This window comes from Chlorocebus sabaeus, chromosome 11, assembly GCF_047675955.1.
Source record: "Chlorocebus sabaeus isolate Y175 chromosome 11, mChlSab1.0.hap1, whole genome shotgun sequence".
Taxonomy (NCBI): Eukaryota; Metazoa; Chordata; class Mammalia; order Primates; family Cercopithecidae; genus Chlorocebus; species Chlorocebus sabaeus.
Window position 1 is genome coordinate 95,751,991 of NC_132914.1, and position 12,619 is coordinate 95,764,609.

Here is a 12,619-nt window from a genome sequence, read left to right on the forward strand (position 1 = left end):
AAATAAACAAGATGCATAATTACCTCTTTTAATGGATCTTCTTCCTTCATTCAACGAAGGCCTCCAACTGGTATCTAAACAGGAGTTGGAGCCAGCTGCTGTCTTTGCCATTGAGAAGAGAAAGCTTTAAAAATAAACACAGGGACAAAGAAGAAACAAGACAAGGATGCTAAGGAAAGTGACTGTGCAAAGAATTTCAAATATGGGAAACAAACAATAACTGACAGAACACAATGAACAGTGAAACAATTCTTGAGGATTTCTTTTTAATGGAAAGTTCATTGTTATGCAAATGCACGTCCACATGTTATCGTTTTGTTTGTTTGTTTGAGACAGGGTCTCCCTCTGTCACCCAGGCTGGAGTGCAGTGGCGCAGTATCAGCTCATTGCCTCCCAGGCTCAAGCGATCCTTCCACTACAGCCTCCTGAGTAACTGGGACTACAAGCGCCCACCACCACACCCAGCTAATTTTTGTTTTTTGTTTTTTGTTTATTTTAATAGAGACAGGGTTTCGCCATGTTGCCTAAGCTGGTCTCAAACTCCTGAGCTCAAGTGATCCACCCACCTCAGCTTCCCAAAGTGCTGGGATGATAGGCGTGAGCCACCATGCCTGGCAACATTTTATCATCTTTCTTTTTTTTTTTTTTTTTTTTTTGGTAGAAAGAGTCTTACTCTGTCTCCCAGGCTGAAGTGCAGTGGCAGGCTCACTGCAGCCTCTGCCGTCCGGGTTCAAGTGATTCTCCCATCAGCTTCCCTAGTAGCTGGGATTACAGGCGTGCATTACTGTCCCCAACTAATTTTTGTAGTTTTAGTAGAGACGGGGTTTCACCATGTCGGCCAGGCTGGTTTCCAATTTCTGACCTCAAGTGATCTGCCGGCCTCAGCCTCCCAAAGTGCTGGGATTATAGCTGTGAGCCACCACGCATGGCTTTATCATCTTTTTAAAGACATAGCCACATGAGGCCGGGAGCGGTGGCTCACGCCTGTAATCCCAGCACTTTGGGAGGCCGAGGAGGGTGGATCACGAGGTCAGAAGATCAAGACCATCCTGGCTAACATGGTGAAACCCCATCTCTACCAAAAATACAAAAAATTAGCCAGGCGTGGCAGCGGGCGCCTGTAGTCCCAGCTACTCGGGGGGCTGAGGCAGGAGAATGGCGTGAACCCAGGAGGCGGAGCTTGCAGTGAGCCGAGATCGCGCCACTGCACTCCAGCCTGGGCGACAGAGCCAGACTCCATCTCAAAAAAAAAAAAAAGAAAAAAAAAATACAGTCATCCCGCTCTGCTAGCAAACATTAAACTTACTTCCTTTATCTTTCTGTATATTTGCACCCTTTAACTCACTTGTCTTCATCCTTTCCCCTCCTCCCCACTCTCCCTTCCCAGTCTCTGTTATCTATTTTTCTACTTTCTACCTCCATGTGTTCAAATGTTTTAGCTCCTACATGTAGTGAGAATGTGCAATATTTGTCTTCTTGTACCTGGCTTATTTCACTTAAGATAAGGTCCTCCATTTCCATCCATGGTGCCTCAAATAATTTAATTATTTCTTTTTCATGGTAGAATAGTATTTCATTTTGTATACATAGTACATTTTTATTTTTATTTTATTTATTTAGAAACGGAGTCTCGCTCTGTCGCCCAAGCTGGAGTGCAGTGGCACGATCTCAGCTCACTGCAACCTCCGCCTCCTGGGCTCAAGTGATTCCCCTGTCTCAGCCTCCTAGTAGCTGGGACTACAGGCACCCGCCACCATACTCGGCTAATTTTTTCTTTTTAGTAGAGATGGGATTTCACCATGTTGGCCAGGCTGGTCTCCAACTCCTGACCTCAAGTGATGTACCCGCCTCAGCCTCCCAAAGTGCTGGGATTATAGGCATGAGCCACCACGCCTGGCCCATACTACATTTTTTAATGTATTCATCTGTAGACAGACACTTAATTTCATATCTTTGTTATTGTGAACAGTGCTGCAAATAAGAATGCAAGTACAATTTCATTGGCCACTAGAGTCACATAGCAAAGTAGGAATGAAGTGAGATCTTTCCATGTGCCATGAAAGAGCAAAGCAGGAAATACTTAGTTTGCACAGAGCTGGTAATTCTCACAGAAAACGACATTCATTCCAGTGGAAGACAGCCAAAGCTGACAATGCTAAAGAACTTGACTCTACCCTGAGTCTGAATGAGACCCCCTGAGATTAAGCGGAATGACAAACTGGTAAGAGCTGTAATTTTTTTGTACTTTAATTGATAAAAGAAATTTTAATTCTTGGACTTTGATTTCTTCCTGGGAATTTAGTAATGGGAAAGCTTCAAATGTTTATTGTTTTAAACTGGGATGATTTTATTTTGCTGATGTTATATTACTTAAGGTGTTTTTATGTCATCATCTGGGCTCTGATATTCTACATCAGCTACCACAGCTAGGCATAAATTGAAATGTAAAACAGCATAGCAATTTACTTTCAGCCAAGAGTGCAGAACAGCCTTGTTGGTAATTTAATTCATGTTCCTTTTCCATCCCATTTCAGATCCTTCCATTAGCAGAAGATAAACCTCCTACCTGTGGTCACAGGAGGACACTCAGAGGAGCCATGGTTATATTAGGAATGTGTTCTTAGGAAGGCAGAAACGGGAACATCTGGAGAAACTGATGGTCTCCTCCACTGAGGGAAGTCGCCACACTGGACATGGAAAACCCTAAGGATGAATAAAGGAACAAAAAGTTGGGGAATAGCAAGGAAAGGCACTACTTACTCCCTTGGGTGAGTTGTACCAAGGTCTAGGCTTGGAGGGATGTTACTGAGAAGCCCAATGGCTGCCATATGTCCAGGCTATAATCCCTAGTGGGGGTTTATCATTAATAAAGCTAATTTACAATCTCCATCTGCATGGAATAAACGCTGCATTTGCTTCTCAAATGATTTGAAAGTTGGAAGTCAGAGAAAAGCTGTAATTTAAACCACAACAGAGACCTTTAGGAAAACTTAAAGCAGGATACTTATTTCAAATATAATCTTAGAAACTCAAACTATAAAACAGATCAAAGTGGAGTTCTTTTAGTGAAAGGGGAGAACCGCGAGTTGTGGAATCCATCCATTCAGCATCCCCCTTGCCTCCTTTGGGGTCTCTTGAGTGCTCCTCTGAGCACAGCTTGAAAATCACTGCCTTAAGGAATCAGTACCACTGGCCACTTTCCATGACAAAGAGGCAGTCAGAAGAGCCTAACTCCTTCATTATCCCAGAAAAAATACTCCCAACCGCTCCTTTCAGACCATTACAAGAATGAGGACTCTCCGTTTCCTCACGGTCAATATTGCGCACTCTTTAAGTTCAATATGCAGAAGAATCACCTGGCATTCCTGTTTGCCATATAGATTCCTAGGCCCCACCTGCAGAGGTAATAGTCACTGTTTCTAGGGATGATTTTCTTTTTCTGTTTTTTTCTTTTTTAGAGATGGTACTTCCCTCTGTCGCCCAGGCTGGAGTGCAGTGGCGCAATCTTGGCTCATTGAAACCTCCACCTCCCGGGATGAAGTGATTCTCCTGCCTCAGCCTCCCAAGTAGCTGGGGGTTCTGCAGGTTCAGGAGGAATCCGCACTTTCAAAAGCACTCAAGTAAATCTAGGTTTGGCATCCTGAGGACTACACTTTGAGAAATACAAGAGTCAAAAAGAAAACTAATGGAGAATATATTGAAAGTATCCAGTGGGCCTGGATCATGAAGAGACTTGAATGCCAAGCAAAGACATTCAGACTTTATTCCATGAACAGCAGAAACCTACTGAAGTTATTTGAGCAACAGGGTAGCATCAGCAAAGGTGAACTTCAAGAAAGTCAACCTGGGACCCACACGGTGGCTTACACCTGTAATCTCAGAACTTTGGGAGGCCAAGGAGGGTGGATCACTTGAGGTCAGGAGTTTGACATCAGCCTAGCCAACATGGTGAAATCCCTCTCTACTAGAAATTTAAAAATTAGCCTGGTATGGTGGCGAGCACCTGTAATCCCAGCTACTTGGGAGGCTGAGGCAGGAGAATCACTTGAGCCCGGGAGCTGGAGGTTGCAAGGAGCTGAGATCGCCCCACTGCACTCCAGCCTGGGCGACAGAGGAAGAGTCCATCCCCACTCCGCCAACAAAAAGAAAGAAAAGAAAAAAGAAAGTCAATCTGAAAGTAGGGTGTGAAATTAACAGGATAAGGAAAAATAAGGTAAGAAGCTGTCGTGTGGGTCTGAGAAAGAAATGAGGAGTTTCCAGATTTGGACAGTGAAGGTGAAAATCAAAAGAAGAGAATAGGTTATAGTGTTTCTTCTATGGAACTGTAAGAAATAAATTTCTGTTGTCGAAGCCACCCAACCTATGATATTTTCTTATAGCAGCCTGAGATTACTAAGATAGCCTGCAAAGAATCAATATGATTTGGCAGAGGTTGGAACTGAATATTAAGAGGAAAGATGGATTCAAATATGAGGCCGGGGTTTCTTATCCAAACAGAAGGCAAGATGGTTGTTCCTTTAACAGAAATGGGAAGGAAAGAGATTGGAGTTTGGGACTGTGTTGGGCATGCCAGCCACTGTGCTGCTCAGCCACTGGCCCTGCTGAAGTAGTAAGGGCAGTTCTCAGGAGCCACATAATCCCTCCAACCACAACTGGTCAAGCAAGTGTGGACCCCTGACCTAAAGGCAACCAACTTATAGATTGACCAGAAACCTCGGCATTTCCCTAGTTCAAAAACATAGCACAGCCAATCAGATTACCTGTCTCAGAAACTTGCAGGGAATAAAAGCAAGGAAATGAAGCTGTCAAGTGTAGATAACCCTGAAAAGATATTGAGAAGGATCATGGGCTGGCTGCAGTGGCTCACGTCTGTATTCCCAGCACTTTGGGAGGCTGAGGCGGGAGGATACTTGAGGTCAAGAGTTCAAGACCAGCCTGGTCAACATGGTGAAACCCTGTCTACTACAAATAAATAAATAAATAAATAGCCAGGCATAGCAGTGCATGCCTGTAGTCCCAGCTACTCAGGACTCAGGAGTCTGAGGCAAGAGAATCACTTGAACTTAGGAGGTGGAGGTTGCAGTGAGCCAAGATCATACCACTGCACTCCAGCCTGAGTGACAGATTGAAACTCCATCTCCAAAAAAAAAGGTCATGAACTTAAGAACCATAAGCATAAGTAAAATGAAGATGCAGAAACTATGAGAGAGAGGGAAGACCTAAGCTAGCAGCTAAGACATGAGGAAGCAGACGTGCAGAAAGTGAGTCTCACCAACAGTGCAGCACTAGAGTAGAATTGAGGTCCCATAACTGCGTGTTTTGGGATTCCCTCCTTACCTGGCACATAGTAAGCACTCAAGAAGCAGGTACTTTTAGAATTTAAAATAGAGGCCATTTGAGTCCTGCTCCATTCCCCAGTTCCTGCTCTTCTTAAATGCTTGATGTCCACTTTCACCAGGTTCCCAGGCACATTCATTTCACAACATACTGCCTCATTGCTTGGCAACTTGAATGAAAATTTGGTCATAGTCAAGCAAGTGTGTAAGGCAAGGACATACAGTATGTAGGGAACTTTCAGAAAATCAAGGTATAGAAGAAAAGACTGCTGGAAACAGAACTGGAGCTCAGGAGAGAGTCAAGGCAAAATGTTGATTTGAATGTCATGTCCACAAAGCATTAAGTAAGGGCCAGATATATGACAAAGCAGATCACATATATCGCAACAAGAAGAAAGACAAGCATAAATCCTGAAGAAACTCTTCACTTAGAGGGTGGGAAGAGAAAGGAGGCAAAAGAGACAGAATCCATCTTTGTGAAGGCCTCAGTCTATTTTTGCACCAGGTTTATCCATGATGATTTGCATGATTTGCATGATTATATGAACAGAGCTGCTTTTATCCTATACGACTCAGTGGTTAATGGCAGACCCGCTTTCCCTGGTTTCATATTTTCACATAAAGGAAGTTGGTTGAGAATTGCTCTCAGAATCAACACCTGTGGGATAATGGAAGGAAGCAGGATTACAGTGTCTTAGTCTGCTCACTCAAGTTGTCATAACAAATAACTGTAGTGGCTTAAACAGCAAACATTTATTTCTCACAGTTCTAGAGACTGGGGAGTCCATAACCAAGTCAGTTCCTGATGAGGGTCCCCTTCCTGGATTGCAGAGGCCAGCTTCTCACTAGATCCTCACATGGCAGAGAAAGAATATCACTCAGGCACAGTGGTTCACGCCTGTGATCTCAGTACTTTGGGAGGCCAGAAAGGACAGATCACCTGAGATCAGGAGTTTGAGACCAGCCTGGCCAACACAGTGAAACACTGTCTCTACCTAAAATACAAAAAGAAACCAGGCATGGTGGCTTATGCCTGTAATCCCAGCTACTCAGGAGGCTGAGGTGGGAAAATCACTTGGACCCAGGAGGCAGAGGTTGCAGTGAGCTGAGATGGCACCATTGCACTCCAGCCTGGGCAACAGAGTGAGACTCCATCTCAAAAACAAAAAAAAAAGGAAGAAAAGAATATTACTCTCTCCTTCTCCTTTTATAAAGACACTATTCCCATCATTAGGGGCCCACCCTCACAACCCCGTCTAAACCTAATTACCTCCTCAAAGATCCCCACTTCCCAATACCATCACATTGGGGGTTAGGACTTCCATCAGTGAAATTTGGGAGGACACAATTCAACCCATAGCACAGAGGAAGAGGGGAGGCTGCAATGCAAACACAACAAAGCCTCACAGGACTGCCAGATTTAGCAAATAAATATACAGGATGCTCACTTAAATCTGTAAGATGGGGCAAAGTGGCTCATGCCTATAATCCCAGCACTTTGGGAGGCGGAGGTGAGCAGATAACTTGAGCCCAGGAGTTTGAGACCAGCCTGGGCAACATGATAAAACTCCATCTCTACAAAAAATTAGCCATGCATGGTGGTATGCACCTGTTGTCCCAGCTTCACAGGAGGCTGAGGTGGGAGGATCACTTGAGCCCTGGGAGGTCAAGGCTGCAGTGAGCTGTGATCGTGCCACTGCACTCCAGCCTGAGTGACAGGGTGAGACCTTGTCTCAAAAAAAAAAAAAAAAAAAAGACCGGGCGCAGTGGCTCATGCCTGTAATCCCAGCACTTTGGGAGGCCAAGGTGGGCGGATCACGAGGTCAGGAGATCAAGACCATCCTGGCCAACATGGTGAAACCCCGTCTCTACTAAAAATACAAAAATTAGCTGGGTGTGGTGGTACATGCCTGTAATCCCAGCAACTCGAGAGGCTGATGCATGAGAATCGCTTGAACCCAGGGGCGGAGGCTGCAGTGAGCTGAAATAGTGCCACTGCGCTCCAACCTGGAGACAAAGTGAGATTCTGTCTAAAAAAAAAAAAAAGAATGTTAGATAAACAGCAAAAATAATAATAAATGTCCCATGCAATCTTTAGAATCTATAAATACCAAAACAATTATTTGTAGTTTACCTGAAATTCAAATGTAACTGAGCATCCTGTATTTATTTTATCTGGAAACCCTAAGGCCTCAGCCACCCCACAGGGCACTCTGAAGCTGGGTTAGTTCTTTTTTTTTTTTTTTTTTTTTTTTGAGATGGAGTCTTGCTCTGTCGCCCAGGCTGGAGTGCAGCGGTGTGATCTCAGCTCACTGCAAGCTCCGCCTCCCGGGTTCATGTCATTCTCCTGCCTCAGTCCCCCAAGTAGCTGGGACTACAGGCGCCCTCCACCATACCCGGCTAACTTTTTTGTATTTTTTAGTAGAGACGGGTTTTCACTGTGTTAGCCAGGATGGTCTTGATCTCCTGACCTCGTGATCCGCCCACCTGGGCCTCCCAAAGTGCTGGGATTACAGGCGTGAGCCATCGCACCTGGCCAGGCTGGGCTAGTTCTTTTAGCCTATCCTGAGTTGGGTAAGGGCACAGAATCTTTAAGTATGAATATTGTAAATTATGTAAATAAGTATGAATATTGGCAAGGTGGATTTATATCTCCACATAGGCCAGTCATTGGATACAGCTGCCCCTAGGAGGAGGGCAGAACTTTGAGTAAGGTGGTTCTCTTCGGCCACAGGCAGTTCCTGGAAAGTGCCAGCTGCTGGAGAGTGTCAGCCAGCTATAATCCCAGCAGCTGGAGGGGTAAGTCCTTCAGTACTGGAGGGAGGATCTGTGTGTTGTAACAGTTACCTACAGCTCTCTCCCCAAAAAAAACCTCCAACGATACATTATTTATTTATTGCCTTCTGTGTTTTCAGCAATATGCTAGGCCCTAGAGTCACCTCTCCTCTAATTGTAAGCTGTCAGTTAATGAAAAGAAAGAGAGAGAAGCAAATCTAAATATTTGGTCATTTTTAATACTGAAAGTCTCATTTATTTTCCTTGGTTTTCTGAGATGGATGGTTCCTGTGATATCTTTTCTTTTAAAAGATATTTTTCTGATGATACAATTAATTCTCCATCCATTTCTAAGAAAATAATTTACAATAAACTAGGAAAAGATATTTTCTTTTTCTTTTCTTTTTTTTTTTTTTTTTCCAGATAGAGTCTCACTCTGTCACCCAGGCTGGAGTGCAGTGGTGTGATCTCGGCTCACTGCAACTTCCACCTTCAGGGTGCAAGCAATTCTCCTGCCTTAGCCTCCCAAGTAGCTGGGATTACAGATGCCCACCACCACGCCCAGTTAACTTTTGTATTTTCAGTAGAGACAAGGTTTCACCACGCTGGCCAGGCTGGTCTCGAACTACTGACTTCAGGTGATCTGCCCACCTCACCCTCCCAAAGTACTGGGTTTACAAGTGTGAGCCACCACACCCGGCCTGAAAAGGGGTTTCTACCAAAAACCTAAAATAAGTCTTGTTCCTTTTTTTTAATTTGACTCTTTGTAGAATTTAACTCTTTTATTATGGAAATTTTCAAACATACACAAGCATAGAGAAAATAGATTAATGGTTGCTATGGACCTGTCACTCATCTTCAACAATAATCAACATTTTGCCAATCTCCAAACATCATTCTGAAGAACAAAACATTAGACCACAACTCCATAGAACTCAGAAACAACACATAATGATGCCTACTTCTATCATCAATAGTAGACATTGTCCTAGAGTTACCAGGCAATGCAAAAATACCAGAAAAAAAAAGAAATAAGTATGAATATTGGCAAGGTAGATTTATACCTAGAAAATCCAATGAATCACATGTAATCTGTATGGACTAATTAAAACTTTCAGAAAGGAAACAAGATTAACATATAAAAATCTACAGCTTTTCTAAAATCAGAAAAAATCTATTTAAATATGTAATAGAAAAGAAAGCTATATTCAATTTCAATAGACCTTGGGTTACTTAGGAAAAAAACTTAAAAATATGAAAGCTGTTGCCAGGCATGGTAGCTTATGCTTGTAACCCTATCACTTTGGGAGGCTGACGTGGGCGGATCACCTGAGTACAAGAGTTCAAGAACAGCCTGGGCAACGTAGCGAAACCTAGTCTCTACAAAAAATCAGCCAGGTGTGGTGGCACATGCCTGTAGTCCCAGCTACTTTGGAGGCTGAAGTGGGAGGATCACCTGGACCTGGGAAGTTGAGTGAGCAGAAATTGTGCCACTCCACTCCAGCCTGGATGACAGAGTGAGACCCTGTCTCAAAAAAAAAGAAAAGAATATTGTTGAGGATAACCATATAATTTTAATGAAGGCCATAAAAGATATTTCTAGATGAAAAGACTCAATAGTATACAGATATTATACCCCCAAATTAAATAATAAATGTAATATAATTTTTATCAAAATTACAACAGGATACTTTGTAGAATTGGCAAGTTAATTTTAAAGTTCATCTATGAGTTGTGCCAATAAAGTTAAGGTTCATTAGTAAAAGAACTTTACTAGATGTCAACTATGTTGTAAAGTCACAATAATTGAAATAGCACCATGAAAAAATAGACCAATAGATCAATATGAATAGAATAAAAAGTACAGAAAAAAATATATATATATATACACACACACATATATATGTGTGTGTGTCCATTTGTGTGTATGTGTGTAATCTTAGTATGTGTTAAAGGAGACATTTAAATTACTTGGGAAATGACAGACTAATAGATAGTGTTGGGACAAGGAGCTATCCATTTGGAAGAAAAAAAACAAATTAAATCCCTTTCTAAGACTGGGCACAGTGGCTCATGCCTGTGATCCCAGCACTTTGGGAGGCCAAGTGGGGCAGAACGCCTGAGGTCAGGAGTTTGAGACCAGCCTGGCCAACATGGTGAAACCCTGTCTCTATTAAAAATACAAAAAATAGCCGGGTGTGGTGGCCGGTGCCTGTAATTTCAGCTACTCAGGAGGCTGAGACAAGAGAATCACTTGAACAAAGGAAGAAGAGGTTGCAGTGAGCCAAGATGGTGCCACTGAACTCCAGCCTGGGCAACAAAGCAAGACTCCATTTCAAAAACAAAACAAAACAAATCCCTTTCTCGTACCATACATAAAAATAAATTTGTCTGTCTGTCTGTCTGTCTGTTTGTTTTTTGAGACAGGTTCTCACTCTTTTGCCCAGACTGGTTTCCAGTGGCATGATCTTGGCTCACTGCAACCTTTGCCTCTTGGGCTCAAGCGATCCTCCCACCTCAGCCTCCCAAGTACTTAGAACTGAACTAAAGGTATGTGCTACCATGCCTGTCTCATCTTCGTATTTTTGTAGAGACAGGGTTTTGCCATGTTGCCCAGTCTGGTCTCAAACTCCTGAGCTCAAGCGATCATCCTGCTTCGGCCTCCCAAAGTGTTGGGATTATGAGTGTAAGCCACTGTGCCCGGCCTCAATTTTATTTTATTGAACTATATGAAATTGCCACTCCTGTTTTTACAAAATGATTGAATATCAGCAAATTCATATGGCTCAAATAATTAAATATATATTTTCCTGATTTGCACACATTATCAATTCGAACACAAAGTTGTGAAGCAGGCCAGGTGTGGTGGCTCATGCCTGTAATCCTAGCATTTTGGGAGGCCAAGGCAGGTGGATCACCTGAAGTCAGGAGTTCGAGACCAGCCTGGCCAACATGGCAAAACCCCATCTCTACTGAAAATACAAAATTAGCCAGGCGTGGTGGCAGGTGCCTGCAATCCCAGCTACTAGGGAGGCTGAGGCAGGAGAATCACATGAACCCAGGCGTGCAGAGATTGCAGCGAGCCAAGGTCATACCACTACACTCCAGCCTGGGTAACAGAGCAAGACTCCATCTCAAAAAAATAAAAATAAAAAATGAAAACGTTGTGAAGCAATGTCTTATTTAAAAATTAACCATTAAACATGCTAATTGAGAAGATTAAATGGCTGATTTCATTATGGGTGGACTAGACTGGGACACTATTTTTTCTGCCATAATAAGAAAATGCCCACGTTATTGAAAGCATTTTTTAGAAATTGGGTTGCCAAAAAAAAATGCTACTGCTGAAGCACAGAAACATGGGGAGAAACTCAAACTTTTCCCGAAAGGTCTTTCAGTATTTCAGCACTACAGGTGTGGGTGGACAGAACAGCTCATACAGAAAGAACCCAAACTGAAAACCTAACTTACAAATCACACCCACATGTTAAGCTGGTGCAGCAGCCTCCCCAGATAAAGGGAAAATGACCCTTCTCTGCACAGCACTCAATGGCATAAAGATACTCGGATTCTTAAACTTACAGAAGACAGGACCTTCTAGTGGGTTGAAAATACTTAACGTTCCATTGACTCCCCTCTGATTCCTCATGCGGCCACTGAAATCTCATGCATTTGTCAGCTCAAAGTTTGGAATTCTATCCAGTTTTGAGACTACTATCTTGTATTTCTTTGCAGTTAATTTTTTGCCTAGAGATTTCTTTCCCTCTGAATTCTAGCCTGTTGCCTTGCAGGTTTCTTGCTGCCTTCCCTTCCCCAGATAATAGCATCCTACAAAATTTGGTGCTATTTCTAAATCCACAGTAGATACCTCAGTCTTACTATTTCCTAGGCTGTCAGCTCATATGGTAGCCCTCAAAGTTTAATGCTTTTTGCAGTGATACCATCATCAGTTTCTAAATACCTCCTTTCTTCAGATTAACTAAAAAATAACAGTGTAACGCTATTTGCCTTTGGTTTTTAAATTTTATTTATTTAATTTATTTATTTAAGAGAAGTCTCGCTCTTGTCCCCCAGGTTTGAGTGCAATGGCTTTATCTAGGCTCACTGCAACCTCAGCCTCCCAGGTTCAAATGATTCTCCTGCCTCTGCCTCCCAAGTAGCTGAGATTAAGGCACCTGCCACGACACCCGGCTAATTTTTGTATTTTTTAGTAGAGACAGGGTTTCACCATGTTGGCCAGGTTGGTCTTGAACTCCTGACCTCAGATGATCCGCCTGCCTCGACCTCCCAAAGTGTTGGGATTACAGGTGTGAGCCACCGCGCCTGGTCTGGTTTTAAACATATTATAACTACTTCTTTATGGACCTCTCCAGAGAAGGAACTATAATTCTTTTTTACATGTTGAAATGTTTGTGGATGTATTTTCAAATCTTCAGTCTAGAAGAAACAGAGGTAGCATAAAAGTCAGGAATCCTGATATGAGGTTGCAGTCACACAGCCTTCATTGC

The 12,619-nt window shown here is 42.9% G+C and overlaps 1 long non-coding RNA gene across 7 annotated transcripts in view; it reads right to left on the reverse strand.

The window, feature by feature from the left end:
* The window catches only part of LOC119618261 (uncharacterized), a 174,743-nt gene that overhangs the window by 111,982 nt on the left and 50,142 nt on the right, over window positions 1–12,619 (reverse strand). For all 7 annotated transcript variants that reach the window (XR_012094575.1, XR_012094576.1, XR_012094578.1 and 4 more), the window contains 2 exons: window positions 2,567–2,703; window positions 24–124 (listed from right to left, as the gene is read on the reverse strand). This is a non-coding gene — a long non-coding RNA (uncharacterized lncRNA). The remainder of the gene's footprint in view (window positions 1–23; window positions 125–2,566; window positions 2,704–12,619) is intronic.